Source organism: Microtus ochrogaster, chromosome 7 (assembly GCF_000317375.1).
Source record: "Microtus ochrogaster isolate Prairie Vole_2 chromosome 7, MicOch1.0, whole genome shotgun sequence".
Taxonomy (NCBI): Eukaryota; Metazoa; Chordata; class Mammalia; order Rodentia; family Cricetidae; genus Microtus; species Microtus ochrogaster.
The window spans coordinates 12,179,036-12,184,723 of record NC_022014.1 but is presented as its reverse complement, the minus strand read 5'-3'; the positions used below and the strand labels follow the sequence as shown (position 1 = coordinate 12,184,723).

The window sequence follows — 5,688 nt, the reverse complement described above, 5'->3', positions numbered from 1 at the left end:
ATTCCACTGCCCAATTTAAAACTGAGTTCTCTTGGGCCGGGTGGTGGTGGTGCAAGCCTTTAATCTCAGCACTCTGGAGGCAGAGGCAGGCCAATCTCTGAATTTGAGGCGAGCTTAGTCTACAGAGTAAATTCCAGGACAGCCAGAGCTAAACAGAGAAAAAACAAACAAACAAAAAACCAAATAAAACCCCCCACCTGAGTTGTCTCTTTGTTGTTGGGTGTGTTATAGCTTAAATCTGAAATCCTCTGACCCCCCCTCCTCCAGACTCATGTTTTGAACTCTTGGTCCCCAGTTGGTGGTTCCACTTTGGGAGGTATGAAATCTTTAGGCGGCAGGGCCTAGCTGGTAAAAGTAAGTCACTAGGAGTGGACCACCAAAGGTTATTTCTGGTACTGGATCCAGATTACTTCTCTCCATCCTGGTCCACCGTGATGTGAACAGCTTTGCATAGCTTTGGCTGCATCATCTCGACAGCTTTGCCAGATCTTGCCCATGCTGAAGATGGACTGAAACCCTCTGAAACTGTGACCCAAATAAATCTTTCCTTCCTCAAGATGTCAGGTCTTGTGTTCATAGTGAAGTGAAGGTAACACATTTAAACCAGGCGTGGTGACACATGCCTTTAGCCCAGTACAAAGGAGACAGAAGCAGGCAAATCTCTGTGAGTTCCAGGCCAGTCGGGGCTACAAGGTGAGATTCTCTCTTTGTCTCTGTCTCTCTCTCTCTCTACACACACACACACACACACACACACACACACACACACACACATCTATACTGTAAGAATTTTCTTTTTGTGTGTGTAAGATGGGTTGAGACAGGACCTCACTGTGTATCCTCAAACTTCCTGTGTCTACCAGGTCAGCCTCAACTTTTTGAGGATCCAGGGCCTTCTACAGTGTTGGGGTTGCAGGCCTGTGCCACCGTACTCTTTTATGAGGCACTGTAGATGAACCCAGGTTTTCATGCACGCTATGCCAGCCAGCCCTTTACTAGCTGAGCAGCTCTAGCTGGTGTTTGGGTTCTTGTGACACTGTGGAGCCCTAGTTTGCCTGGGACTCTGTTGTAGATCAGGCTGACCTCAAATATATGCCTCTATCTCCTGTACAGTTCTTGATATAACTTGAATATTAGATCTTCATCAGCTACATGACCTACAAATATTGTCTCCCATTCTGTGGGTTGTTTTATGCCTTTTTACCGGGGGATGTGTAGTTGGGAATGTTAGAAACAAAGACTAATCTTGTTCCGCCCTCTCCCAGGCCTCGTGGCTCACGAGTCCGCCTCCCGCCCGACCCTCTCGGCCCCGCCTACCCGCGCCCCGCCCCTCCGGAGCCCTCTCAGGTCGCAGCTGCCTCCCGCCCCGCTTGCCTCTAGGATGTCGCCCCGCCCCTCCCAGGCCCCGCCCCTCGCGGCCTGCCCCCTCCCAAGCCACGCCCCGAAACGTCCCCGCCCCGGGCTCGTCCTGCCTCCTTGGAACCCGCGCGGCCAGAGCAGACCTCCCGGCTCGACAGGCGGTGCTGGCGGCGGTGAGTGTGGCGCCGCTGGGTGCTGCGTGGGGGACGCCGGGCGCGGGGCGCAGGGCGGCTTCGGAGGCGGGGACCGCGCTCCGGCACCTGCCTAGAGCCCCGGGTCGCCGCGCTCTCCTTAGGTGGCGCGTTCTGGGCGGGATTTAGGGCGAGGGGTTCCAGCCGCGCTCCTGTAATCTCTAGTTGGCAGGCCGTGACTGCCCAGCTCCCATCGGAACCTCCCCGGATGATTGTCCCCGGGGCTTATAGGAAACGGCGCGGTTTTCTCTAGTAGCGTCTAAAATCTAAGTTGCTGTTTGGAGAACGATTGCTCGCGGACTCTGAAACTAAAAGCGGACAGAAAGTAAGATAACTTTCCAGATGCTCCGTGGCTGCTCCGGGCCCACGCGTGGGGACTTTTGCTCTTATCGCTGTGGGTTTCACGCGGGTTCCCAGAAGGGTGCGGGCTTGCCGATGAGCATAGGACCCGGTACGTTCGCAGAGCTCCTAACCCAGGCGGCCACCGGTGACGAAGGTGGACGTGGCCCCTGCCTGACAAGCCTGCCCAGTTCTTGCTTCCCAGGGCTTTCCAGGTCAGCGTGGGTCCAGACGGTGCGCTTAATTGTCATTCGGTGTCGTGCCCACTCCTTCCGTTCAGGCTTAAGAGGGAGGGAGTGAGAGGGGCATTGGGTGTGTTCTAGGAAGGCGGAGCTCCAGTGATCAGGCCGCTTGGATCTTCTTCCCTAATATTTTTCTGGTTTTGTGCTTCCGGATAGTGGAGCTGATGTCATTCACTGCTGGACTGAGCGGTAGTTGATGGGAAATAGTTTGTGGGAGTCACGGGGCGTTCTGAACTCCCATCGGCTTTTTATTCTTTTGAGACAGGCTCTTATGTAGTCCTGACTGGAATCCCAACTCCATATGTAGCCGAGGCTGCTCTTGAACTCCTGGATTTTCTGCCTTCACGGTGTTGAGATTACAGGGTTGTGCCAGCCTTTTCAAAATCTAGCTGCACTCCCCTTGGCATCGTGAGCTGGAGTTGGTTCAGGGACTCCTGAACTCCATATTGGAGTTCTTTGAAGGAAAGTTGTTTCCTCCAGACGGCACTTGCCTGCGTTTCTGCGCTCACTCCGGCCTTCTCTGGTGGACTCTGTTAAAGCAGAACTAATGTTGGTGGCTGTGAAAGGCTCCGGGTGGTATCAGGAATTCCTCCAGTGTTTGTCTTTATCAGCTGGATCAGGATCCTGAGGGCGTGTCACTTGCTCTACCTGGCTCTGGCCTCAGCCTGTCCTTGTACTGCCTTATAAAAGTGTACAGGCCTAGGCCAGCTAAGAAATGTTTGTTGTGGATTTACTGTGGGAGAGCCCCATTGTCCTCCCTTTCCTGTTGCACTAAAAGCATTAATAATGAATAGTTTTATTACTGCCTGGAAAAATGTGTGATGTTTACTGAATTAAATGACCCAGTGATTTCTCTAAAAATCCACCATCAGTTTCTAGAGCCTCTAAAATACTAGACTGAAGTAGCTCCCATGGCTTTGGTACATACATTTTTTTTTGTCCTTCCTTGTGGGCTGGCTGTGGGAGGGGAAAGCACTACACCGTGTTCTGTAAAGGTGCTGAAAAAAAAATGGTTCCTGGTTTAAAAAAAATGGTACAGATCAAAAGTAGGCATGCTGTTGAAACGTTCAGAGCTCAGCTCGGAATCCCAGTGAGGGCAGTTGGGAGGCATTCCTAGACAGGGAAGTTATATGGGAAAACTGAGGTCTTAGCACACTACACATTAGCAGAAGGGTCCCAGCAAAACCACCGTGGAGATGCAGACAAGTCCCTGGTCAAAGATGGTCAAAGGGGGAACCACTGAGAGGAAGGAACTGGCAGGCATCCCAGCCAAGAAGATAAGATGGTCCTGCTTTCCTACCTTCATCTGATCTGGCATGGCCTGATGCCACTGTGAGAGTGGGCAGGACAGGCAGGACTCCTCCTCCCACTTCTTCCTACCTCGGTGACATCAAATTCTCTGCTGAATTTCCCCCGAAGTGCCGTGAGAATGGAAAAGAACTAGTAAGAGGAAGTTGTGGAGTCTTGGCACCAGCCACTTCTGTTCTGCTTGTTTTGGCTTTCTGCTGCCATGAAAATAGGCTAGGGAGCCAGGTGGCTTCTATCCACAGGTAAATAAACTCAGCTCTGTGTTTCTGTCTTTGCAGCCCATTGGCTACCAATGGCTGCTTCTGAACATGACTGGTGTTTACTTGCCATCGAGGTGGTGTTTAAGGTCAAGTGCAGCTCTCCAGGGGTCCTCATAACTTCATTTTATTGTTGAACATTCATTGACACTGTGGATGTCATCTCTACAGTGATGACAGCGTTGGACCCACTGACGTTGTGACTTGGCTGAAGGTCTTTAGACATGTATGTCTTTCATTAGGTTTGTAGACACTGAAAGGTAAGGTTGCTGTCTCAACAACCTAAGAGTCACATCCAAAATGCCTTCAACAAGACAACAATAGCAAAGCCTAACAAGTCCAAGAGCTTCCACACATGAAGACCGAAGACCCCAAGATGTTTATTACTGCAAGGATGACAGAGGGTGGGGACAGACAAGTCTGTCTGCTCAGTCTTTCCGGTGCTCTGTGAGTGTCTCTTTCCTGGGGCTAGAGTAGGACCCCCAGGTTTTAACAACTATAATCAGGCAAAAGAGGAGTGTTTTTCTTCCTCCTCTATTTTTTTAAATTAACGTGTATGGGAACTAGAGCGAAGACTTGCTACTCTTCCGGAGGACCAAGTTCAGTTTCCACCACCCATGTTAGGCACAATTGTCTGAAACTCCAGCTGCAATGGACCTTCCGGCCTTTGTGGGCACTGCACTTTGTGCACAGGCCCACATCTGGACATGTAACTCATATACATAATTAACAATAAAGCTTAAAGAAGTTTTGAAGTGCTGGTGGGTACATGGAACCTTGAATACGGAGACTAGAGGGCAATTCTGGCTTTGGGTCATCTTCTGGAGTACTGCCCACCTCCTTTGAAGTGGGATCTCTCATGGCTCTGGAGCGGATTGGACGTTTTAGACTAGCTGAACTCACTGGCTGGCTAGTGAGTACCGGAGATTGTGAAGTCTGTCTCCCCAGCACTGGGATTACAAGCTTATGCTATACACAATGCCCGGCTTTTTCTGTGGGCCCTGGATGTTGAACTTGGTCCTCAGGCTAGCACAGCATCTTAGTAGCCAGGTGGCTCCTGCATGGTGAAGTTAATAGCCCCAGGTTCTACAACAGCCTTGGAGAGATTATTTCCTACTTCCTTTACCTGCCCTTGGGGAGGGAGGCAGAAAGAAGTCAGAGGGAGACTGTGCTTCTGTGGCTCAGTCAGTGACCCTTTCTGTTCAGTCACCAGTATGCTGTGTGTTGTCCTGAGCACCTGTAGGTGGATGGGCAACAGCGCTATTCCCTGTAGAGCGCTAACTCCCCAGGGTCCAAAGCCCAGCAGCATGTCTGGCATCATTACTGATAGCATCTACAGAGCTCACATGGGAGAACCCTGCAATTGGGTTACAAAAGAGAATTATGTTGGGTCTTATTTCCCCTGGGGTGCAAATGGCCTGCAGGACACAGGTTAGATGCACCTGGAAGATTTTCAGAAAAATAACAATGGAAAAATTAAGCCATTTGGCCCATGGAGCCTCTTGTGCTACCTTGGAGGTTCAGAGTTCAGTGTTAGCTGGACACAATACCACACACCTCCTTCCGCCCTCAGGGGACTAAGGCTGGGAGATTGTTGCAGGGCCAGTTTGGGCTACTGCGTAGTGAGACCCTGTCTCAGGGAACCAAACTAGCAAAAATAAAAACAAAACCTAAAACAGCAACAGAAAACAGCTTTGACCTGCTCAACTCTGATTTCAATGAAACTTGTGGACCATTACTGATATTTAAAAAATTTATATTAAGAACCAGCAGTAGGGCTGGTAAGATGTCCCAGCAGGTAAAGACACTTGTCTCCAAGACCTATGATCTGAGTCCAGTTATCAAAATTTGTGTAGTGGAAGGAGAGAATTGACTTCTCCAAGTTCTTCTCTGACCTCCACACTTGCATGGTGGCACACATAGGCACATGCGCACACACACACACACATAAACTAAATAAATGCAATTTTAAAAATTAAAAATAGCCGGGCG

General features: G+C 50.2%; 1 protein-coding gene across 1 annotated transcript in view; it reads left to right on the top strand.

Moving 5' to 3' along the window:
• Positions 1-1,490: 1,490 nt before the first annotated feature.
• The window catches only part of Litaf (lipopolysaccharide induced TNF factor), a 34,756-nt gene continuing 30,558 nt past the window's right edge, over positions 1,491-5,688 (top strand). The window contains exon 1 of the mRNA XM_005349316.3: positions 1,491-1,532. The gene's annotated coding sequence lies outside the window, so the exon portion shown is untranslated. The remainder of the gene's footprint in view (positions 1,533-5,688) is intronic.